At 43.5% G+C, this 25,519-nt stretch overlaps 3 non-coding genes and 1 pseudogene across 3 annotated transcripts; 1 reads left to right on the plus strand and 3 right to left on the minus strand.

The window, feature by feature from the left end:
- Positions 1 to 4,499: 4,499 nt before the first annotated feature.
- Positions 4,500 to 4,687, minus strand: LOC140275988 (U2 spliceosomal RNA). The gene has a single exon (XR_011908682.1). It is a non-coding gene; the product is annotated as a U2 spliceosomal RNA (small nuclear RNA).
- A 275-nt stretch (positions 4,688 to 4,962) lies between these two features.
- Positions 4,963 to 5,076, minus strand: LOC140275858 (U5 spliceosomal RNA). The gene has a single exon (XR_011908567.1). It is a non-coding gene; the product is annotated as a U5 spliceosomal RNA (small nuclear RNA).
- A 411-nt stretch (positions 5,077 to 5,487) lies between these two features.
- Positions 5,488 to 5,678, minus strand: LOC140275790 (U2 spliceosomal RNA). Its single transcript, XR_011908505.1, has one exon. It is a non-coding gene; the product is annotated as a U2 spliceosomal RNA (small nuclear RNA).
- A 4,829-nt stretch (positions 5,679 to 10,507) lies between these two features.
- Positions 10,508 to 10,684, plus strand: LOC140276239 (U2 spliceosomal RNA; annotated as a pseudogene).
- Positions 10,685 to 25,519: the final 14,835 nt, after the last annotated feature.

A 25,519-nucleotide genomic window follows, 5' to 3' on the forward strand; every position in this document is an offset into this window, starting at 1 on the left:
TTTTTCCTGCTCTGTGTAGTGAAGAAACGCTTGCCGACTGTGATTCACGTCGTAAAGTTTTGCATGCTATTTCCGTCCTAGAGCAAAGATATTTCTCTCAGAATATAGGAACTTATGTTCATCAGTAGTGACGTCAGGGGAGTTTGATTGTCCTCCAAAGTTAAGTGGAAACCACGTTTACTCTATGTCTGCATCAGGCCAGGTTGTGAAGGAGAAAATGACATCGCCCATTGCGTGTGTCACTCCAGATGGGCTCTCCTTCAAACACTCATTTTTGTTATCAGAGTTGTGTCCCATTAACCTGATGGGCTGTGATCTCATGTGTAAATTAGGCATTATTTTAACTTCTACACCAGAGGGTGTTAACGTTATGTTACAGCCTGACAAAGTTTTCACAGCAGTGCAGTTTGATTCATCGGCACTTACATATGCTTATGAGTGGAAACTTCCCAGCTCTCCTTTTTCACAACAACTAGTGGAAGAAGCAAAAGCGTTAGTTTCACCCCTTTCTGATTTCATGCAACCTGCTGATTTGCACTGCACATCACACATTTCTTTGGGGCCTGACAATGACTATGAGAAGAAGTGAAAAAATATGTGCGCCTACTTTATTGACTCCAGAGAACTTAGATTTTTTTAATGTTTGTGGTACTCGCCCTCACATTTCCTTGGCCAAACGTACACACTGGCAGTGACAAGGTGTGGGAGAGTTTGTTGCTACATGTCAGAAAGAAATGGAGTGGACTGTTTCACCTGCTGATCCAAATTTGATGTGTTCATCAGGTTTTTGCAAATTATGATCTGACATTCACACATGCTTTTGATGATGTATGGTTGGGCATTCGCACCTTTTTTTACCCATTTTTCAGGAATTATGGGTGGACATTCACACCTTCTTGCAGCTGAACACCTCCTCTCCCGCATATGATCATGTGCGGTTTGATATTCGAAAATTTTCTTTCATGTTTTCTAGCAATTATTGATGGACATTCAGACCTTCTTGCAGCTGAACCCCTCTGCTCCCGCTTTTGATGGTGTATAGTCGGGCTTTCGAGCCTTTTCTTCCCCGGTTTTTACAAATTATGGTTGGACATTCAGACCTTCTTTTAGCCGAAAACCTCCGCTCCCTCTTTTGATCATACATTGTCGGGCATTCGCACCTTTTCTTACCCGCTATTTACAAAAAATGGTCGGCCATTCACACCTTCTTGTAGCCGAACACATTCGCTCCCGCTATTGATTGTGTACAGTCGGGTATTTTAACCAACTACGGTCGGACATTCACACCTTCTTATGGCGGAACACCTCCGCTCCCTCTTTTGATGGTGTATGTTCGGGCATTCGAACCTTTTCTTACCCGCTTTTTACAAACTATGCTCGGACATTCAAGCCTTCTTGTAGCCTAACACATCCAGTACTGCTTTTGATGATGTATGGTTGGGCATTCGCACCTTTTTTTTTACCCATTTTTGAGGAATTATGGGTGGACATTCACACCTTCTTGCAGCTGAACACCTCCTCTCCCACTTATGATCATGTGCGGTTGGATATTCGAAATTTTTTTTTCATGTTTTCTAGCAATTATTGATGGACAATCAGACCTTCTTGCAGCTGAACACCTCCGCTCCCGCTTTTGATGGTGTATAGTTGGGCTTCCGAGCCTTTTCTTCCCCGGTTTTTACAAATTATGGTTGGACATTTAGACCTTCTTGCAGCCGAAAACCTCCGTTCCCTCTTTTGATCATACATTGTCGGGCATTCGCACCTTTTCTTACCCGCTTTTTACCAATTATGGTCGGATATTCACACCTTCTTACAGCGGAAAACCTCCGCTCCCTTTTTTGATCATTTATGGTCTGGCAATACTACCTTTTCGTACCCGTTTTTGAGTAATTATGGCTGGACATTCACAGCTTCTTGCAGCCGAACACCTCTTCTCCCGCTTTTGATGATGAATGGTCCGGCATTCTTACCTTTCCTAACACATTTTTCAGCAATTATTGTCGGTCATTCACACCTTTCTCATCAGCTTTTTGCAAATTATGATCTGACATTCACACCTACTTGCAGCCGAACACCTCGGCTTCCGCTTTTGATGGTGTATATTTTGGCATTCGAACCTTTTCTTACCCACTTTTTACCAACTATGGTCGGATATTCACACCTTCTTACAGCGGAACACCTCCGCTCCCTCTTTTGATGGTGTATGTTCTGGCATTCGAACCTTTTCTTACCCACTTTTTACAAACTATGCTCGGACATTCACACCTTCTTGCAGCGAAACACGTCCGCTCCCTCTTTTGATTGTGTACAGTCGGGTTTTTTAACCTTTTCTTACCCGCTTTTTACCAACTATGGTCGGACATTCACACCTACTTGCAGTCGAACAGCTCTGCTCCCACTTTTGATTATGTTTGGTTGGATATTCAAACCTTTTCTTAACTGCTTTTTACAAACTTTGGTCGGACGTTCACACCGTCTTTCAGCGGAACACCTCCGCTCCCTCTTTTGATGGTGTATGTTCGGGCATTCGCACCTTTTCTTACCCGCTTTTTACAAACTATGGTCGTACATTCAAACCTTCTTGTAGCCGAAAACCTCCACTCCCTCTTTTGATCATACTTTGTCGGGCATTCGCACCTTTTCTTACCCGCTTTTTACAAACTATGCTCGGACATTCAAACCTTCTTGTAGCCAAACACATCCACTCCTGCTTTTGTTGATGTATGGTTGGGCATTCGAACCTACTTGTTGCCCGCTTTTCATTAATTATGGGTGGACATTCACACCTTGTCGCAGCCAAACACCTCCGCTCCCTGTTTTGATCATGTATGGTTGGACATTCGCACCTTTTCTCACCCGCTTTTTGCAAACTATGGTCGGCCATTCACAGCTTCCTCTCCACCATACTTGTATGGTGGGATATTCACACCCACTTGCATCCGAAGACCTCCGCCCCCACTTTTGTTGATATTTAGTCGGTCTTTCACACCTTACCCGTTTTCTTGCCGCCAAACACCTCTGATCTCGCTTTTGATGATGTAAGATTGGGCATTCAGACCTTTCTTTTCCTGCTTTTCACCAACTATATATATAACATTCACACCTTCTTGCAGCCGAACACTTCCGCTCCACCTTTTAGGTATCTATCACACCTTTTTTTTCACCGCATTTTATAGATTATGGTTGGAAATTCTCAACCACTCATCCAAAGACCTCTCCTCCCGCTTTTGTTAATATATTTGAACTTTAGTCAGACATTCACACCTACTTGCAGCCGAACACCACCTCTCTAGCTTTTGAGGATGTATGGTCCGGCATTCTTACCGTTTCTAACACATTTTTCAGCAATTATGGTAGGACATTCACACCTTCTTGCAGCTGAACACCTCCTCTCCCACTTATGATCATGTGCGGATTGATTTTCGAAAATTTTCTTTCATGTTTTCTAGCAATTAAAAATGGACATTTAGACCTTCTTGCAGCTGAACACCTCCGCTCCCGCTTTTGATCATACATTGTCAGGCATTCACACCTTGTCTTACCCGCTTTTTACAAAATTTAGTCGAACATTCACACCTTTTTGCAGTCGAACACAGTTTTTTGCAGCCGAATTTGGGCATTCGAACCTTTTCATACCCACTTTTTACCAACTATGGTCGGACATTCACACCGTCTTACAGCGGAACACCTCCGCTCCCTCTTTTGATGGTGTATGTTCGGGCATTCGAACCTTTTCTTACCCGCTTTTTACAAACTATGCTCGGACATTCAAACCTTCTTGTAGCCGAACACATCCACTCCTGCTTTTGATGATGTATGGTTGGGCATTCGAACCTACTTGTTGCCCGCTTTTCATTAATTATGGGTGGACATTCACACCTTGTCGCAGCCAAACACCTCCGCTCCCTGTTTTGATCATGTATGGTTGGACATTCGCACCTTTTCTCACCCGCTTTTTGCAAACTATGGTCGGCCATTCACAGCTTCCTCTCCACCATACTTGTATGGTGGGATATTCACACCCACTTGCATCCGAAGACCTCCGCCCCCACTTTTGTTGATATTTAGCCGATCATTCGCACCTTACCCGCTTTTGGCAAACTATGGCCTTCTTGCAGCCAAAAACCTCTGATCTCGCTTTTGATGATGTAAGGTTGGGCATTTGGACCTTGCTTCACCTGCTTTTCACCAAATATAGTCGGACATTCACACCTTCTTGCAGCCGAACACTTCCGATTCACCTATTAGTTTTCTATGGGGCATTCACACCTTTTTTTACACCGCATTTTATAAAAACACCACAGGAACACCGTATTGAGGCTTTGTTCTGACCGCTCATTCGGTGTCGCGTTTCTTTCAAGCATTTCTCCTGGTTAGCCCGCACTCGGCTCGCTCCCAGAGCCGTGTTAAAGTCTGCTTCGCATTCACTCTCTTTTCTCAGCAGATTAAAAGAAACTTCCATCCTGCACCGCTCTTTGCTTTTTCACAAGAGCAGAGGAGAGCGCACCGTTCCCAGCGGCACTGCAGTACCGGGTCGATGCTTGGAGTGAACGGAGCAAGCTCCTTTTTCAACTCCTATTGATAAAAATCCATTTAATATGTAGTCCTCGCATAGACATATCACATATTAAACTGATAAGTACAGATACTACACTTGATCTTAGCCAAAAGGCCGAGAAGCGATATCTGTCCACTGGTTCACGTCCGAGGGCCCTTCCTGGCACAATGCGCACTTGTAGCGGTGTTCTTTTTATGGCCATAGTGTCACTTTGCACCTCCGCCCACCCGCTGCACTGAGCACTCTTCAACCCTTTTAAATGGTATAACTTTACACTACAGCACGCTCCAGCGAGCACCATTCAAGCAACATCGGCACAGTCGCAACAAGTAAGGCGACTCTACTCAGAGAAGTCACTCTGCACAGTAACAAGATTTCTTTTGCACAGACAGAAAGGGCTTCCCCCGCAAAGGTAAAGCCTGCCAAAAATAGAAACAATTCATTAGTGCTGCTCTCCACGGAAGTCTTTAGTAAAAGGCGAAAGACTTGTACATTATGAAGAGAAACCAGTGTACGATTATCCATCACTGCGGGAGCAGGGCATCAGGCTAGTTGGCATAGCCACCTTCCCCATGGTGAGCTTTGCTTGGTTGAGACGCTTGCTCCCCCCCCTTGCTCCTCGGCTGACCAAGTAGGAACAATCGGGCCCTATTCGATGGCTGCCTTGTCTTTTACTCTGTGCAAAAGACAAGGCAGCCACAAACAACACGGGAACACCGTATTGAAGCTTTGTTCTGACTGCTCATTCGGTGTCGCGTTTCTTTCAAGCAATTCTCCCGGTTAGCCCGCACTCGGCTCGCTCCCAGAGCCGTGTTAAAGTCTGCTTCGCATTCACTCTCTTTTCTCAGCAGATTAAAAGAAAGTTTCATCTTAGGCTCCCTGAAACTTCCATCCTGCACCGCTGTTTGCTTTTTCACAAGAGCAGAGGAGAGCGCACCATTCCCAGCGGCACTGCAGTACCGGGTCGATGCTTGGAGTGAACGGAGCAAGCTCCTTTTTCAACTCCTATTGATAAAAATCCATTTAATATGTAGTCCTCGCAAAGAGGACATATCAGACATTAAACTGATAAGAACAGATACTACACTTGATCTTAGCCAAAAGGCCGAGAAGCGATAACTGTCCACTGGTTCACGTCCGAGGGCCCTTCCTGGCACAATGCGCACTTGTAGCGGTGTTCTTTTTATGGCCATAGTGTCACTTTGCACCTCCGCCCACCCGCTGCACTGAGCACTCTTCAGCCCTTTTAAATGGTCTAACTTTACACTACCACACGCTCCAGCGAGCACCATTCAAGCAACAACTTTGCACTCCAGCTTCGAACATCGGCACAGTCGCAACAAGTAAGGCGACTCTACTCAGAGAAGTCACTCTGCACAGTAACAAGATTTCTTTTGCACAGACAGAAAGGGCTTCATCCGCAAAGGTAAAGCCTGCCAAAAATAGAAACAACTCATTAGTGCTGCTCAACGTTGTACTTTGCAGTAAAAGAAAGAGCAAATCTAAAGTTTCAGGAATCCGAGAATAAGCTTACTTTCATGAGTTCTTCACGATTTCGGATTTTGCTATAAAATGAATTCCTTCACTCAAACTAAATTAAAACTGCTAAACCGCTAATCTGTTACATACAAGGCAGATGTCAAATTCACCGAAATAGGATCTAAGGGTATTTGGCCAATCGAGCTGTAGCAGCTTCGGTAAAAGAGTATAAGTTGAAGAGTTTGTGAATAAAGGTGTGCGCACACATAGTGAGTTGTAGGAAAATAGGCAGGGAGCAATGCTGGCTGGGGTATATGTTCTTGTATGTTGTCTGACTGTTTGATTTGAATGTGTTGTGTAAGTGTCCTGTTGAATGTTACATGTTTGGGCTTTGACACGCTTCACTGTGGTTGTTAACTGTGTGGTGTGTCCTGAAATGTTATATGTTTGGGCTGTGTGACATGCTTAATGCTTGTCAGTAGCTACCCACTTATTCATATATAGCAACTGACAACATAAGAAGTCCGGACATACTTTGATAGTAGTTGTAGAAGTATCCTTATTGATAATAGATAAACTAATTCATAGTGATAGAACAGTGGATGAACAGGTGCCTGCACATGTCTCATGAAAATAAAATGGGTGTATGATTGCTGACGGCAGAGCAATACTGCCAAACTTATGAGTTCTTGTGGCAAACTTGATTCAGTGTCTTGACGTGTATACGCTGTTTTGCTGACTTGTCACAAGAAACAAAGTGTGTTTGATAAGATCCGACCATTTTATTACGGGAGGATCAGTATGTATGGATTCTGATGTGACTGATAAACCCATTCGTATCTTAAGCATAATCTAATACGTGAGACAACGCCCTGGCACACAATCAAAAAAAAAAAGAGAGAGAGCGGTTTTGTGTCCCCACAGTCCATAATGTAGAAAAGAGAGAAAAAAGCCTTTCTGATTTGGTGTGTGTGCTCACAGTGCAGAGTGTAGAAAAAAGAGAGAAAAGAAAGCCGTTTTGGTGTCACGGGTGTTGTGACTTACACACACACATTTCTGAATTGAGAAAGGAAATTATTTTAGAGAAAGCACTAGAGTTTAGATCCCACATTTGTTGATAGGCATTCATTTAATTTTTCTTTTAATCAGTTTTAAAGTGAATACTAACTGAGAAATGAAAAAGGTGAAGAGTTTAGAAGCTTGGTTCAAGAGCAAAACTTGGTTTATGATCAGCTGAGTCTCTAAACAGAACAGCAAAGGGCTTCATCGAACATTTAAAAAAGATTCAGATTGTTAGAATATCCAGAATTTATAGGAATGGTGGTGATTACTCTTATTTTCTAGAATGGAAATAACTGCACCATGTCTGTTTTATGAATTTAAGGGGCTAAAAAGTTTTGTTCTCGTTTTTCTATGATTAACCGAATGTATGTGAGAGTCCAAACAGACAGAAGGGTTACTTGCTGCAAGATTAAACATTTGCATTAACTGACTCCAGCAACTCTGAGTCTCATTGAGAGACTTTTCTCAACAATTGGGTCCTCAAACCAGATCTCAACGTTTTTTCCGCTTTCCAGGGTCGGAGCTGAAACCGTGCACGGGGGAGTCCAGTACTCCTAATGAAAGACCCCCTGCTGAATTGCGGTAATTAGGGACCAGTGTCCACTGAAAGGGGGAAAAAGGGACGAGATCGTACTTTTGAATCAATGGCCAGAAGCCATTGGCAGTGCAGGCATCAACAATAATGGTGTTATTTCACCCATTAACACTTAAGGTACCTCATGCAGTGGCTGTGATATGGTTACTTAACAAAATATCTTTACCAGACATCTCTCCTACATAACAGTTCTTCTTTCACAGCCACACCTTGTTGTCGAGAGATGTGCTACACTTAATCCATCCACACTGCTACCTACCCCACAGATGGAAAGCCTCATGATTGCATGTCAGAAATAACCATCAGTGTTTTACCCAGGCCAGACTTAACTGATATACGTTATGAAAATGCAGAAATAACTATATTTATTCAACAGGTCAAGCAAAAAACCCTGATGGCACAAATGCTACAGGATTTGCAGTAGTAACAGAAACTGAAGTTTTCTTAAAACAACCACTACCAAAAAATTACTCTGTTCAAGCAGTCGAATTGGTAGCTTTAACTGAAGCTTGTAAATTAAATAACAAAAAGGTTGTTAACGTTTACACTGACAGTCAGTATGCCTTCTCAACTGTACATGTGTTAACACAGCATTGGAAAAACAGGTATGTTGACATCCACAGCTAAATGTATAAACTACAAATATTTTAGCATTATTAGATGTTATTCAATTGCCATCTACAATAGACTCGTATGAATGACCGGAAGGAAAACCATACTGCCAAAGAATTTGTTTAAATATGCTGCAGTATTGAGCCACGGACCATGTCATGTCTCAACAGGAGGGATGGAAGCAATAATGAACAAGGTTTTTACAGCATATGGTTTTACTAATTATTGAATTTTTTTTTTTAGAATAAATAAATGAACAAAGTTTTGTCTAGCAGGTCAAATATGTGCAAAATACATTCCACAGGGCAATCTAAGACCAAAACGAAGATAATTCCCTAAGCCAGTGTATCTTTTTCAACATATTTGTTTGGATTTCATTATTTCATTATTGTGTAGATTTCATTGAACTAAATTAATGTTAAGGGAAACGATTCTGCTCAGTGACAACAGAGGTTTTTACCAAATGGTCTGAAATATTTCCATGTGCACAAGCAGATGCACTCTCAGTAGCAAAATCACGCGTAAAATAACTTATTTCTAGATTTGAAATACCTGAAAAGATCTTCAGTGATAATTTGACACACTTTGTAAACTATGTCATCTCACTGATGGCAAAGAACTTAAAATAGATCTTAGAAACCACTGTGATATAGAAGGTTTCGCTAACACATTGGAATTGTTTTACTATTTACATATGCATGTGCAGTGAAGAATTGCTTGCTGCTGATAAATGCAAAGAAGAACAGCTTACACATAGATGCTCACATATAGGCTGCTGAATGCAATGAAGACCTGCTTATCCAGTAAATTTCAATGTCAATGTGTAATATTCAATTAGGATTTGCAAAACAGTGAAGTTAAACAATGAATGGGTCCATAGTCGGTATGAGAAGACTACAGGAATATTTACCTGGGTGTACGTTCAAACAGAGATGAGAAAATTGCGATAAATTATTGTTTGTTTGTTTGTTAGTATGTATATGAATGTTATGTGTATAAACTGTGTTGAGTTGTAGTTACTCAGTAGTGTCTCAGTGAAACAACCGACGGGGGAAGCCTTGCGGTGACAACAAAAGCAGTGTTTTACTGATCAGTCAAGTTGCTCCAGTGTACTCCATACAAACTGGTTGGCTACTGAAGGGATAGAAAATGGGGAATACTTGTTTTAAAGCAAACAAGGAATTAGATGGGAAAAATATATGTTTTAACGGGACCCAGACAATATTAAATACTCAGACAGATGGGAGAAGAAGTGTAGTTTTGTAGGAAATCACAAAATTATTACATAAAATTAGTGAAATCAATTGAAGAATGCCTTTCTGAAGAGCTGTTTACCACAGATGAGCAGCTTTGCGACCAAGCACATTGTAGATCGCTTTACTGCCAAAATGATCTAGTTTAATGGATTGGTTTAGACATGCATAACAGCATTTTAAGAACAAAGAGAGAAACAAAAAGGGACAACGCTTCATGGTGGAAGGTGATGTATAAATAACTGTGTATATGATGAAGGAGAGACCATTTGAGCAGCACAGCCATTTCGCAGCACAGGGACAGCAGTCCAAGTTAAAGGATCTCCCACGTGGTATCACCTGTCACACTGTGTCAAGGCATCAAAAAAAGAAAAAATCACCAAACTCAAGGACAAAGAGACGAAGACTCCGGTGAACGAAGAGAGAGGACTTACAAACCAGAAATACAAAAGGATGCTCGATATCAAGATCCAGAAGAAGAGGCTAACAATGCCACGAACACTTACGATGCTGGGAATGATGCCAGCAATGAACAGAGAAGAAGATTCAGTGTCATCAATCTGCAACACGTGCCTCTAATGAGGGGGTGAATATAGAATCCTCAACGATTACAACGTCTCTGGGAACTGTGACAACAACAAGGTTTAAACCATTTTGATTTATATTGTAACCTATTGGCTAAGGAATAGTGCTGAAAATGAGGTAAATCTAATCCACCACTGTCCTTGGTCTTCTGTAGGGTTTGTAAACTAATACGTGGTGGTTTGTTTTTCCACAGAAATTTGGAGATGCATGAATCTAGTGACTTAAACCAAGTAGCAGATGGTTTTATGGGGATCATTGAGAACAAATAGTTAACTTTTGGTAGTATCATCATTTTAATGGTTGTAACTCTCCCCATAAGTGATATAGGTAAGGACTTCCAACGAGAGAGATCGTCCTCTACTCTCTTTAATAATTGCACATAATCCATCTGTACTTATCAGTTTAATATGTGATATGTCTATGCAAGGACTACATATTAAATGGATTTTTATCAATAGGAGTTGAAAAAGGAGCTTGCTCCGTTCACTCCAAGCATCGACCCGGTATTGCAGTGCCGCTGGGAACGGTGCGCTCTCCTCTGCTGTTGTGAAAAAGCAAACAGCGGTGCAGGATGGAAGTTTCTTTTAGTCTGCTGAGAAAAGAGAGTGAATGCGACAACAAAAGTGGGGGCGGAGGTCTTCGGATGCAAGTGGGTGTGAATATCCCACCATACAAGTATGGTGGAGAGGAAGCTGTGAATGGCCGACCATAGTTTGCAAAAAGCGGGTGAGAAAAGGTGCGAATGTCCAACCATACATGATCAAACCAGGGAGCGGAGGTGTTTGGCTGCGACAAGGTGTGAATGTCCACCCATAATTAATGAAAAGCGGGCAACAAGTAGGTTCGAATGCCATACCATACATCATCAAAAGCACGAGTGGATGTGTTCGGCTACAAGAAGGTTTGAATGTCCGAGCATAGTTTGTAAAAAGCGGGTAAGAAAAGGTTCGAATGCCCGAACATACACCATCAAAAGAGGGAGTGGAGGTGTTCCGTTGTAAGACGGTGTGAATGTCCGACCATAGTTGGTAAAAAGTGGGTATGAAAAGGTTCGAATGCCCAAATTCGGCTGCAAAAAACTGTGTTCGGCTGCAAAAAGGTGTGAATGTTCGACTAAAGTTTGTAAAAAGCGGGTAAGACAAGGTGCGAATGCCTGACAATGTATGATCAAAAGCGGGAGCGGAGGTGTTCAGCTGCAAGAAGGTCTAAATGTCCATTATTAATTGCTAGAAAACATGAAAGAAAATTTTCGAAAATCAATCCGCACATGATCATAAGTGGGAGAGGAGGTGTTCAGCTGCAAGAAGGTGTGAATGTCCTACCATAATTGCTGAAAAATGTGTTAGAAACGGTAAGAATGCCGGACCATACCTCATCAAAAGCTAGAGAGGTGGTGTTCGGCTGCAAGTAGGTGTGAATGTCTGACTAAAGTTCAAATATATTAACAAAAGCGGGAGCGGAGGTGTTCAGCTGCAAGAAGGTCTGAATGTCCATCAATAATTGCTAGAAAACATGAAAGAAAATTTTCGAATATCAAACCGCACATGATCATAAGCGGGAGAGGAGGTGTTCAGCTGCAGGAAGGTTTGAATGTCCACCCATAATTCCTGAAAAATGGGTAAAAAAAAAGGTAAGAATGCCCAACCATACATCATCAAAAGCAGGTGTGAATGTTAGATCATAATTTGCAAAAAGCTGATGAGAAAGGGTGAGAATGCCCGACTATACACCATCAAATGCAGGAGCGGAGGTGTTCGGCTGTAAGGAGGTGTGAATCTCCGACCATAATTCCTGAAAAATGTGTTAGAAAAGGTAAGAATGCCGGACCATACATCATCAAAAGCGGGAGAGGTGGTGTTCGGCTGCAAGTAGGTGTGAATGTCCAGCCATAATTACTCATAAACGGGTAAGAAAAGGTAGTATTGCCAGACCATACATGATCAAAACAGGGAGCGGAGGTGGTTCGGCTGCAAGAAGGTGTGAATGTCCGACTAAAGTTCAAATATATTAACAAAAGCGGGAGGAGAGGTCTTCGGATGAGAGTGGTTGAGAATTTCCAACCATAATCTATAAAATGCGGTGAAAAAAAAGGTGTGATAGAACACTAAAAGGTGGAGTGGAAGTGTTCGGCTGCAAGAAGGTGTGAATGTCCGACTATATTTGGTGAAAAGCAGGTGAAGCAAGGTCTGAATGCCCAACCTTACATCATGAAAAGCGAGATCAGAGGTGTTTGGCTGAGAGAAGGCCACAGTTTGCGATGCAATAATTAAAGGCCTCATGCCAGATGTTGCCACTGAAGTAAAGAACATTTACGTGGGATGGTGTGAGGGTCCTCGTTTGGCTGACGTTCGCCGATATGCTCGCCATGCTCAGAACCAAGTTGAGACGCGTAAGACAACCAAAAGGGACAAGTGTGAAAAGGAGCTGCATTTGGCAGCCATGACCATGTATTACGCAGTTGGTGTAAACAGAGGACGAGGCCGAAGTCGAAGACGTGGACGTGTGGGAGAGGAGGTCGAAATGGGCCACGCCAGAGCTATGATCCGAATATTTGTTTTTACTGTGGCCAGACTGGACACGGGAAGAAGGACTGTCCACAGCTGAAAAGTGATGAAATTGGGCAAAAGACTGACTGAGGGTGGGAGGCAGGTTCTGGACGTCACGCGGCAGCGGAGCCTCCACTAATGGGTGATAGCACAAACACACTCACACATTTTTCCTGCTCTGTGTAGTGAAGAAACGCTTGCCGACTGTGATTCACGTAGTAAAGTTTTGCATGCTATTTCCGTCCTAGAGCAAAGATATTTCTCTCAGAATATAGGAACTTATGTTCATCAGTAGTGACGTCAGGGGAGTTTGATTGTCCTCCAAAGTTAAGTGGAAACCACGTTTACTGTATGTCTGCATCAGGCCAGGTTGTGAAGGAGAAAATGACAATGCCCATTGCGTGTTGTCACTCCCGATGAGCTCTCCTTCAAACACTCATTTTTGTTATCAGAGTTGTGTCCCATTAACCTGATGGGCTGTGATCTCATGTGTAAATTAGGCATTATTTTAACTTCTACACCAGAGGGTGTTAAGGTTATGTTACAGCCTGACAAAGTTTTCACAGCAGTGCAGTTTGATTCATCGGCACTTACATATGCTTATGAGTGGAAACTTCCCAGCTCTCCTTTTTCACAACAACTAGTGGAAGAAGCAAAAGCGTTAGTTTCACCCCTTTCTGATTTCATGCAACCTACTGATTTGCACTGCACATGACACATTTCTTTGGGGCCTGACAATGACTATGAGAAGAAGTGAAAAAATATGTGCGCCTACTTTATTGGCTGTGTCGCTCACTCCAGAGCACTTCGATTTTTTTAATGTTTGTGGTACTCGCCCTCACATTTCCTTGGCCAAACGTACACACAGGCAGTGACAAGGTGTGGGAGAGTTTGTTGCTACATGTCAGAAAGAAATGGAGTGGACCGTTTCACCTGCTGATCCAAATTTGATGTTTTCTGAACGATTGTCAGCATACAAAAAAACATTTTTGAGTACAATGCATTGTCAAAGAACTGTGGACTTAATTCCTACCACAGAATCACATTTTGAAGCATGTTTTTTATCTGAAACAGATTTGTCTTCGATACCCATGTTGGCTGAAGTGCCCAATGATCTTTGGGCTAAGAGCAAATATGATGTGGGGTTGATAAAAGGCTGTGAACCAGTAATTGTCACCCCTAAATCAGACTTTTGTCCATGTAAAAAACAATACCCTTTTAAGCCTGAAGCAATTAAAGGGATTAAACCTGTTTTTCAATCTTTTCAGAAAACAGGCGTTATTGTTCCTTTTGAAAATTCACCTGTGCTTACTCCATTGATTCCTGTTAAAAAGATTAAAGATGCTGGCCAGCCAGATGAATGGCGTTTTGTACAGGACCTCCAAGCGGTGAATGCTGCAGTTCAGCCACATGCTCCTACTGTGCCCAACCCACACACTATTTTGTCTCAAATTACATCAGATGCACAGTTTTTCTCAGTGGTTGACTTGTCGCCAGTGCACCCTGATAGCCCATTTTGGTTTGCTTTTTAGTTTGAAGGGAGATCTTGGACTTTTACCCGGTTATGCCAGGGGTACTGTGAAAGTCCCACTATTTACAATGCTGCCCTCAAAGCTAGTCTGGATTAACTTCAATCAACCACAGGCTCTGCTCTTTTGCAGTATGTGGATGACATCCTTTTATGTAGTCCATCTAAACAACAGTGTGAAAAAGACAGTGAATCTGTTGAAACATCTTCATTCTTATAGCCATAAAGCCAGCCTTTCTAATTTACAGTTTGTACAGGACGAAGTCACCTTTTTGGGTCATGTGATTTCTAAGGATGGGCGCTCACTTTCTCCTAAACGTGTTGCTGCAGTTCAGATCATTCCTAAACCGGTTACTAAAAAACAGCTTATGTCATTCTTAGGTATAACATCTTACTGCAGGAACTTTATTCCTAACTACTCTTTTCTCGAAGCTCTCTTAGGTGCTCTTATCCATGGTAAAGGCCTCCAGTCAGCTGACCGTGTTCCATGGACTCCTGAGGCTGAATCAGCCTTTAGTCAGCTTAAGCTGGCTCTTCAAACAGCACCAACACTTGGCATTCCAGATCCTCATAAACCTTTCATACAGGCAGTTGATGAGAAGCATGACATCTGTTCTTATGCAGGAACATGGGGCAGGCAAAGGCCAGTGGCTCATTTCTCAGCAAAACTGGACTCTGTGGCTGCAGGCCTGCCTGGTTGTCTTCGTGTTGTTGCAGCTGCAGAGAAAGCTGTCCTGGCCTCCCAAGATATTGTGGGCTACGCTAATTTGACTTTTTTGGTTCCTCATGCTGTTGCCATTATTCTTCTCGAGCAGAAAACTTCACATCTTTCAACTGCTCGTTGGCTCAGATACACCTCTGTGATATGCCAAATGTCACTGTTAAACGTTGTACTGTTCTGAATCCTGCTACTTTGCTTCCGACTCCTGAGGATGGGGAGCCTCATGACTGTGAAGCTGTTTTGGAACAAGTTTGTACACCCCGACCTGATCTTTTAGAGACTCCTCTTCCAAACTCTGACATGATTCTTTTTGTAGATGGATCAGCTTTGCGTGATCCAGCCACAGGTACTAACTGTGTTTGGTTTGCAGTATGTTCTTCACATGACACTTTGTTGTCTGGTTCTCTTCCTAAACATTTCTCTGCTCAAACTACTGAGCTTATTGCACTTACTGAAGCTTGTAAGTTGGCAGCTGGTAAGTCTGTCACTATTTACACAGATTCCAGATATGCTTTTGGTGTTGTTCATGACTTTGGTGCGCTGTGGAAACACAGGCATTTCCTTAAATCAGATGGTAAAACTATTCTGAACTCCAAGCAGGTTTCTGATCTTCTTGATGTGATCCTTTTGCCTACAGCAATCTCGGTCTGTAAGTGTGCGGCTCACACTAACTCAGACGATCCTGTTGCTTGTGGCAATGCCAGAGCTGATGCTGCAGCTAAGCAAGCAGCTAAATCTTTTCCTGTTTTCGCTTCCCTCTCTTTGCAGGCAGAAGACTCCCTCACAGATCTCCATGCTTTGCAAACTTTTGCCTCTGCAGATGAAATTTGGTCCTCTGGACGCATTTGGTCCTCTGTGGGTGCAACTCATATGGATGGTGTTTGGATGGGACCTGATGGTAAACCCTGTCTACCTAAACATTTTTTTCCTCATTTTTCAAAATTGACACATGGGTTGGACCATGTGTCAAAAGGGGGGATGCTGAATGCACTCACTGCTCAGTGGTTCACAAAAGGGTTCAGTTCATATGCGCAAAAATACTGTCAGTCATGTATGGTTTGTGCCACACATAATGTAGGAAAGGCATTACACACATCGCAAGTTGCACACCCTCCACCAGAGAAACCTTTTGAACATTTGATGATGGATTTTGTTGAACTCACACCAGCTGAAAGAAAGAAATATGCACTAGTAATAGTGGACGTGTTTAGTAAATGGGTTGAAGTTTTCCCTGCAAAACATGCAAACAGTAATGCAGTGACTAAAGCACTGCTAAACAGAAATCATTCCTAGATGGGGCATTCCAGAGAAGATCAGCAGTGATAATGGCACACATTTTGTAAACACTGCATTGACTGAGGTTGGTAAATTCTTGGGAATAACCTTGCGCACACATTGTGCTTATCATCCACAGAGTGGAGGTGCTGTGGAAAGAGAAAATGGTACATTAAAGTCCAAGTTAGCCAAATGTTGTGAAGAAACAGGTCTGCCATGGACAAAAGTATTACCTATTGTGCTTACCTACATGAGAATGAGAATCAGAGCTCAAGTGAATCTCAGCCCATTTGAAATTTTATTTGGCAGACCTCCTAACCTGGGATTGGGACCTGTAACCAGACCCCTCCCTTCCACAACTGTTTGTGATGATGCTATGTTGTCTTACTGTCGAAACCTTTCCACTGTTCTATCTCAAGTTTCACAGACAGTAAAAGCAGCCCTTCCAGCCACAGAAAACACACCACTCCAACCAGATGACAGGTGGTGAAGGAACTTCGCAGGAAACATTGGAAGTCCAAACGTTGGCAAGGCCCGTTCCAGGTGCTACTGGTCACTCATACAGCTGTTAAAGTTGCAGAGAGAGCAACCTGGATTCATGCCAGTCACTGTAAGAAGGTACCAGAACCAGTAGATGACTTCCACCCTGACATACATCAGCCTAACCAACACGCCCGGAAGGACAAAGATAAGAGTCAGCAGTAAAAGCTGTACTCCACCGGTGTGTTAAGTGCTAGTAACCTCTGACACCGAAGATTGAAACATCCTTACTGAGACCAGCGATGAAGATGATCATACACATGCTGTGAACCATGGAAGAAACTGTTTGTTGTTTGTATTTTCTTATTTGTAACCAGCATGTGCACATTGTACACATTCGTCCTGTACAAACTGTAACTTAGAAAGGCTGGCTTTATGGCCATAAGAAGGAAGATGTTTCAACAGATTCACTGTCTTTTTCACACTGTTGTTTAGATGGACTACATAAAAGGATGTCATCCACATACTGCAAAAGAGCAGAGCCTGTGGTTGATTGAAGTTAATCCAGACTAGCTTTGAGGGCAGCATTGTAAATAGTGGGACTTTCACAGTACCCCTGGCATAACCGGGTAAAAGTCCAAGATCTCCCTTCAAACTAAAAAGCAAACCAAAATGGGCTATCAGGGTGCACTGGCGACAAGTCAACCACTGAGAAAAACTGTGCATCTGATGTAATTTGAGACAAAATAGTGTGTGGGTTGGGCACTGTAGGAGCATGTGGCTGAACTGCAGCATTCACCGCTTGGAGGTCCTGTACAAAACGCCATTCATCTGGCTGGCCAGCATCTTTAATCTTTTTAACAGGAAACAATGGAGTAAGTACAGGTGAATTTTCAAAAGGAACAATAACGCCTGTTTTATGAAAAGATTGAAAAACAGGTTTAATCCCTTTAATTGCTTCAGGCTTAAAAGGGTATTGTTTTTTACATGGACAAATGTCTGATTTAGGGGTGACAATTACTGGTTCACAGCCTTTTATCAACCCCACATCATATTTGCTCTTAGCCCAAAGATCATTGGGCACTTCAGCCAACATGGGTATCGAAGACAAATCTGTTTCAGATAAAAAACATGCTTCAAAATGTGATTCTGTGGTAGGAATTAAGTCCACAGTTCTTTGACAATGCATTGTACTCAAAAATGTTTTTTTGTATGCTGACAATCGTTCAGAAAACATCAAATTTGGATCAGCAGGTGAAACGGTCCACTCCATTTCTTTCTGACATGTAGCAACAAACTCTCCCACACCTTGTCACTGCCAGTGTGTACGTTTGGCCAAGGAAATGTGAGGGCGAGTACCACAAACATTAAAAAATCGAAGTGCTCTGGAGTGAGCGACACAGCCAATAAAGTAGGCGCACATATTTTTTCACTTCTTCTCATAGCCCCAAAGAAATGTGTGATGTGCAGTGCAAATCAGTAGGTTGCATGAAATCAGAAAGGGGTGAAACTAACGCTTTTGCTTCTTCCACTAGTTGTTGTGAAAAAGGAGAGCTGGGAAGTTTCCACTCATAAGCATATGTAAGTGCCGATGAATCAAACTGCACTGCTGTGAAAACTTTGTCAGGCTGTAACATAACCTTAACACCCTCTGGTGTAGAAGTTAAAATAATGCCTAATTTACACATGAGATCACAGCCCATCAGGTTAATGGGACACAACTCTGATAACAAAAATGAGTGTTTGAAGGAGAGCTCATCGGGAGTGACAACACGCAATGGGCATTGTCATTTTCTCCTTCACAACCTGGCCTGATGCAGACATACAGTAAACGTGGTTTCCACTTAACTTTGGAGGACAATCAAACTCCCCTGACGTCACTACTGATGAACATAAGTTCCTATATTCTGAGAGAAATATCTTTGCTCTAGGACGGAAATAGCATGCAAAACTTTACTACGTGAATCACAGTCGGCAAGCGTTTCTTCACTACACAGAGCAGGAAAAATGTGTGAGTGTGTTTGTGCTATCACCCATTAGTGGAGGCTCCGCTGCCGCGTGACGTCCAGAACCTGCCTCCCACCCTCAGTCAGCCTTTTGCCCAATTTCATCACTTTTCAGCTGTCCAGTCTGGCCACAGTAAAAACAAATATTCGGATCATAGCTCTGGCGTGGCCCATTTCGACCTCCTCTCCCACACGTCCACGTCTTCGACTTCGGCCTCGTCCTCTGTTTACACACACTGCGGAATACATGGTCATGGCTGCCAAATGCAGCTCCTTTTCACACTTGTCCCTTTTGGTTGTCTTACGCGTCTCAACTTGGTTATGAGCATGGCGAGCATATCGGCGAACGTCAGCCAAACGAGGACCCTCACACCATCCCACGTAAATGTTCTTTACTTCAGTGGCGACATCTGGCATGAGGCCTTTAATTATTGCATCGCAAACTGTGGCCTTCTCTCAGCCAAACACCTCTGATCTCGCTTTTCATGATGTAAGTTCCTGCGTATGCTGCCGCTTACCTGGATGACGTCATCATCCATAGCAACAGCTGGGCGGAGCATGTTCAGCAGATGGCGGCAGTGCTGGAGTCACTGCGGCAGGCGGGGCTCACGGCCAACCCAAAGAAGTGTGCAGTTGGATGGAGGGAGGTACGGTATCTGGGGTACCACTTGGGCGGCGGACAGGTGCGTCCACAGGTAGACAAGACAGCAGCGATTGCAGCCTGCCCAAAACCTAAGATCAAGAAAGAGGTGAGGCGGTTTTTGGGGCTGGCCGGATATTACCGGCGATTTATTCCCAACTTCGCGAAAAGGTGCCTCTGATCCGGTCCGGTGGACGAAGCAGTGCCAGGTGTCACTTGAGAGGGTAAAGCAGACCCTCTGTGGGGAGCCTCTTCTCCACACACCTAACTCCTCTCTCCCATTTGTCCTGCAGACTGATGCATCGGGAAGGGGGTCAGGGGCTGTTCTGTCCCAGCAGGTGCGGGGCGTTGACCGCCCAGTGCTTTACATCAGCCAGAAACTATCCGAGAGGGAGACCAGATACAACACGATGGAGAGGGAGTGCCTGGCCATCCGGTGGGTGGTCGGCGCTATGCGGTATTACTTGCTGGGGCGCCCATTCACCCTTTGCTCGGACCTTGCTCCCCTCCAGTGGCTCCACCGAATGAAAAATGTCAATGCACGGATCACCCGCTGGTATCTGGCACTACAGCCTTTTAAATTCAAAGTGGTCCATAGGCCGGGGGCACAGATGGCGGTGGCCGACTTCCTTTACAGCTCGCATGGCGAGGTGGGGGGGGGGGGGGGTTAGGTTAGGCCGGACCGCTCCCCGGCCAAGGTCAGGCGGTGGAGGTATGTGGAGGGGGCGTGGTGCATCAGCTGCAGGAGAGAGCTGTGGAGAGAGCTCTGGGGAGCAGGACTAGGTGAGTGATTAGTACACCGGCAGTCACTTGTCTAATCACTCTCCTCTTTAAAAAACTCAGAGCTGTAAGGAGGATTGAAGTGGAGTCGGCAGCACGAACCGGGAGGGAAGGCCTGCGAACGACTCCACATTCATGAAAAAGGGTTAAATAAACTATACGTTGAACCGTCCTCTGTCTCTGAGTCTCTCTGAAAGAACCCGCAGTGGCAACAGGCCGCCTCAATGTGCAATTATTAAAGACAGTAAAGGACGATCTCTCTCGTTGGAAGTCCTTACCTATATCACTTATGGGGAGAGTTACAACCATTAAAATGATGATACTACCAAAAGTTAACTATCTGTTCTCAATGATCCCCATAAAACCACCTGCTACTTGGTTTAAGTCACTAGATTCATGCATCTCTAAATTTCTGTGGAAAAACAAACCACCACGTATTAGTTTAAAAACCCTACAGAAGACCAAGGACAGGGTGGATTAGATTTACCTAATTTTCAGCACTATTCCTTAGCCAATAGGTTACAGTATATATCAAAATGGTTTAAACCTAGCCCAATACATGAACATGGATAAGTATAGAACAAGCATTGTGTGATAATCTGGAAATCTCTGACCTGCCACTTATTAGTCAAAACGTGAAAAATCACAAATGTTTCAAAATCATTAACATCAGCACCTCTCTGACAGCCTGGTGGGAATTTCTTAAAATAACAAAGTCTTCACTTGTCCCGTGTAAGCTTACACCCATCTGGAACAATCCTGACATCCTGCAAAACAAAAAAATGCTAAACTTTACTCTCTGGAAGATCAAAGGAATCAAACATCTGGAACATATAATCCAAAATGGACATTTTATTTCATTTGATGAGCTCATATCACAACATGAGATAGGCAGCAATAAATTCCTAGAATATCAACAACTTAAGTCTATAATAACAAAGAAATATATCCTCCACCAACCAGACTTACAACTCCCGATTAGGGTAGCAGAATTTCTAAGCATCTGCACCCCAAAACTACTATCAAAAATATATAAATTATTGTCTAAGATAGATGACACAATGTCTCTACCGTCCTCAAAATGGGAGGCAGATTTATCCATCAGTTCTAGTCATAGCTTCTGGCCACAAATATGTTTGAACACCTTCAGAATGACTCGAAATCCTAATTTACAGCTCATACAATACAAAATTCTTCATAGAACACACTATACAGGACAAAGGATGTTCAGGATGGGTCTAACACACTCAAACATCTGCTCACATTGCACAGATAACACACCTGATGATTATGCACACGCTTTGTGGTTTTGTGCGCCTGTCCAGAAGTTCTGGCTTGAAGTCTGTGCGGACCTATCAACATGGCTAAAGTGTAGCATTCCTGCATGCCCCACACTGTGCATACTGGGTGACTTAGACAACATCAACGTGGAATTTAGCTTAGCACACATGATCCTCACAGTGTTATGTATAGCAAAGAAAACTATTCTCATGAACTGGAAAGCGAAGAACAATCTGTGTATTAACCAGTTTAGAAATTTTCTTTTAGATTATATTAGCATGGAAACAATGTCTGCCTCCTCAAAACATCAATTGGCTGAATTTAATTCTCTCTGGTCCCCTCTGATTAGCTTGATCACATAGTGTTGGTGGTGGGTTGCTGTCCCGTCGCTCTGGGCGGTTGGTCATTGCTGGGGGGACTGTGTGTCGGGCTTGGAGGGCAGTTTTGGGGGCTTGCGGGTGGGGCTGTCTTGCGGTGTGGGGCAGGGTCCCTTAGGGGCCTTGGGGTGGTGGCTGCTGGCTCTGTACCGGGTGACGGGGCCGCTCTGGCGTGGGTGGTGGAGCTGGGCCTGGACCTGGTGGCTTGCCGCTGCCTTGTGCCCGGGGCGGGGCCCTGCCTGTGCCTGGGGGGTCTGGGTTGCCCTGGACATGCCACAGCATGCGTGGGTTGGTGCAGGTCCTGGTGCCGGCCTTGTTGCTCTGGGAACTCCAAGGTGTCCGCAGGTGGTTATTTTTTTTAGGGTGTTGGGGCGTGCGGTGAGGAGGAGGGGGTCTGTATGGGGGTGTGCTTTTCCCCTGTTGGGGGGGGCCTGGGGGGGCCTGGGTGATGGTGGGTCTCAGGCCCGGGCTGCTGCGACTGGTGTAACCGGGTGATTTGTTTGTTTGTTTGTTTGATTTTTGTTGTTGTTTGTTTGTTTTTGTAGAGGTCCTCCGGGGTGGGGTTGGGTTGAGTGGGGTGGGGCGGGATGGGTTCCTTCTGGGGGTACAGTAGCTCCCGGAATATGGTGACTGCAGGCCCCGAGCCTGGTGGACATCAGGCCCTCCTGCCCTGTGTTGGGTCCCAGGTAGCGGGGATGCCTATTGCAGCCAGTCTCTGGCTGCCCTCTCCGGGTTGGGAGGGACCAGGAGGATGAATTAATTATTCTGCTAGTTTATATATTGTAAACATAAACAATAAACAATTATAAAACTTCCCTTGGCAAAGCAAATCTGTTTGGCATAAAGGTATTCAGACTACAATTCTGCTGCCATAATGCACAATTCCGGATTTTGATATAAAATGAATTCCTTCACTCAAACCAAGTTAAAACTGCTTTTCCTTCATATTTATCCATGTCTAAATAGCTTTAAACAAAAAAGAACGTTGTACTTTGCAGGATAGGAAACAACAACACTAAACCTTTAGGAATCCGAGAATAAGCTTATTTTCACGAGTTCTACACAATTTCGGATTTTGATATAAAATGAATTCCTTCACTCAAACTAAGTTAAAACTGCTTTGTCCTTCATATTTATCCATGTCCAAATAGCTTTAAACAAAAAAGAACGTTGTACTTTGCAGGATAGGAAAGAACAACACTAAACCTTTTCAGGAATCCGAGAATAAGCGTCGTTTGACGAGTTCTACACAATATCGGATTTTGATATAAAATTAATTCCTTCACTCAAACCAAGTTAAAACTGCTTTGTCCTTCATATTTATCCATGTCTAAATACCTTTAAACAAAAACGAACGTAGTACTTTTCAGGATAGGAAACAACAACACTAAATTTTTTCAGGAATCCAAGAATAAGCTTCTTTTCACGAGTTCTACACAATTCCGGATTTTGATATAAAATGAATTCCTTCACTCAAACTAAGTTAAAACTGCTTTGTCCTTCATATTTTTGCATGTCTAAATAGGTTTCAGGCATAAAATTCTTCATATTACCCTGTATGTGAAAGAAGCATACTTGTGATGGAGCAATACACTCCTTTTGGGTAACCTAAACTGATGGTTTGGGAGGAAAGTTAGAAGAACAATCAACTATCAACCAAAGACAGATGACGTGATGAGCGGGCAATATAACTGTGTTTTTGCTTCAGAGCAACTCTGTATTCTGTACTGTGTTGTTCTCTCTTTCAAGATATTATTATTAAAGCCTCTTATCTCCTCAGAAGAAAATAACTGACTCTGTGCGTTACTAAATTTCCACCACAATTTTGGCGTCACGAACAGGATCCCTCGACTGGTGTCTCTGGACCGGATCGCAGTGCATGGCCAGCCTGGACTGAAGTAGCTGTTCCAGCCTCATACCTCCAAGGCCTTTTCTGAGAGAGAGGACTGGCAGGTCCTTTTCTTGAATACCAGCGCTGGTATCATTTTTGAAATATGATAGTCTGAGACGATAGGACTGCTTTTTAGTTTTTATTTGAATAAAAGAGGGTTTCCCGGTTGTGTCATTAGTGAGAGAGAGATTTCATGGGTAAGTGAAACTTTTGAAGCAGTCCGAAGAAGTGTGAAGTACTCCGAAGAAGTGTGAGTAGAGATTAAGGTCCTCATTGGAGACGTCCTTTGAGTGAAGGAATATATTTCCCCATTCCAAGTCTGAGAATTGGAAACAGTAGGTCTCAGACTTTTGACCCTACCGGGGGACCTAAGCATGATGAAATGAAAAAGACATATGGTCCAGAGGTTTTCCACCAGAAGGTTCTTTTAGTATGTTAGAAATAAGAAAATTAGAAGAAAAGTTTTGCAAATATGAGAAAGAGATGAAGCAAAAAAAAAGAAAATTAAGTTTAAATAAGAAGTAAGAAAGGTATAGAATTTTGGAAAAAATAAAGTGTATTAAGAGAAAGAAAGGAAAATGTTAAACAAATGCCATGACGGAATGATGATAATAATTTAGTATTAGCTGTGCCGGATCCAGACCTGGACTCCTGCCCTCCACGACGCCTGCAACAACAACAGCCAGCCCTGCCACAAGCCTCTGGCTCTCGGGAAGAAGGGACTTCTTCCATCCTCCCTTGGGAAGAAATTCCATCATTCTCACAACATCAGCTACATAGGTCTGATGATGAGGAAAAGGAAGACGTTTGGTTCTCCAGCGTACCTGCCCAAGAACTTTTAACGCAAGTGACAAAAATCCTTTACCCACAATCTGGACTTCAGAGATCTAAACGTGAGAAAAAACAAAACCAGATTCAAACCATGCCTATGGTTAAAGTTGCAGTTCCCACTGGACCATTACTGGTTTATCGACCCTGGACTGAGACTGACATCATGGAAGCATAACAATGCTTACCAGATCCAGAGATTTCTGGACCCCATTTTGCTGACGAGTTGCGAGATTTCTGCGCACAATTCTGCCCGACTGGGGTTGAATTGCGTCGCATATTGGCAAAAAAGTTCAAACCGTCCGACCTCTAGAAAATAGAGGCCAGTATGCTACAACTGGATTTGCGACCTACCAACAGTGAACGAGGACATAATGATAACGCTCAATATGAAGCAGCCAACCAAAGACTGTGTCAAGCCATCACCACTCAATTTCCAACCAAAATCAATATGTCCCACATTTACACCTGCAAACAGAAACCCGGTGAAGGGACTGATGATTTTGTACACCGCATCCTTGAGGAAGTCAGCAAGCACAGCGGTCATCAGAGACCAAGGGATTTGGGTAATGAATCAGGACCATGGGAGAGTATTGCATGCAATGCAATAATTAAAGGCCTCATGCCAGATGTCGCCACTGAAGTAAAGAACATTTACGTGGGATGGTGTGAGGGTCCTCGTTTGGCTGACGTTCGCCGATATGCTCGCCATGCTCATAACCAAGTTGAGATGCGTAAGACAACCAAAAGGGACAAGTGTGAAAAGGAGCTGCATTTGGCAGCCATGACCATGTATTACGCAGTTGGTGTAAACAGAGGACGAGGCCGAAGTCGAAGACGTGGACGTGTGGGATCAGAGCTATGATCCGAATATTTGTTTTTACTGTGGCCAGACTGGACACTGGAAGAAGGACTGTCCACAGCTGAAAAGTGATGAAATTGGGCAAAAGGCTGACTGAGGGTGGGAGGCAGGTTCTGGACGTCACGCGGCAGCGGAGCCTCCACTAATGGGTGATAGC

The sequence above is a fragment of the Leuresthes tenuis genome, unplaced genomic scaffold, assembly GCF_036924035.1.
Source record: "Leuresthes tenuis unplaced genomic scaffold, fLeuTen1.0.hap1 SCAF_18, whole genome shotgun sequence".
Taxonomy (NCBI): domain Eukaryota; kingdom Metazoa; phylum Chordata; class Actinopteri; order Atheriniformes; family Atherinopsidae; genus Leuresthes; species Leuresthes tenuis.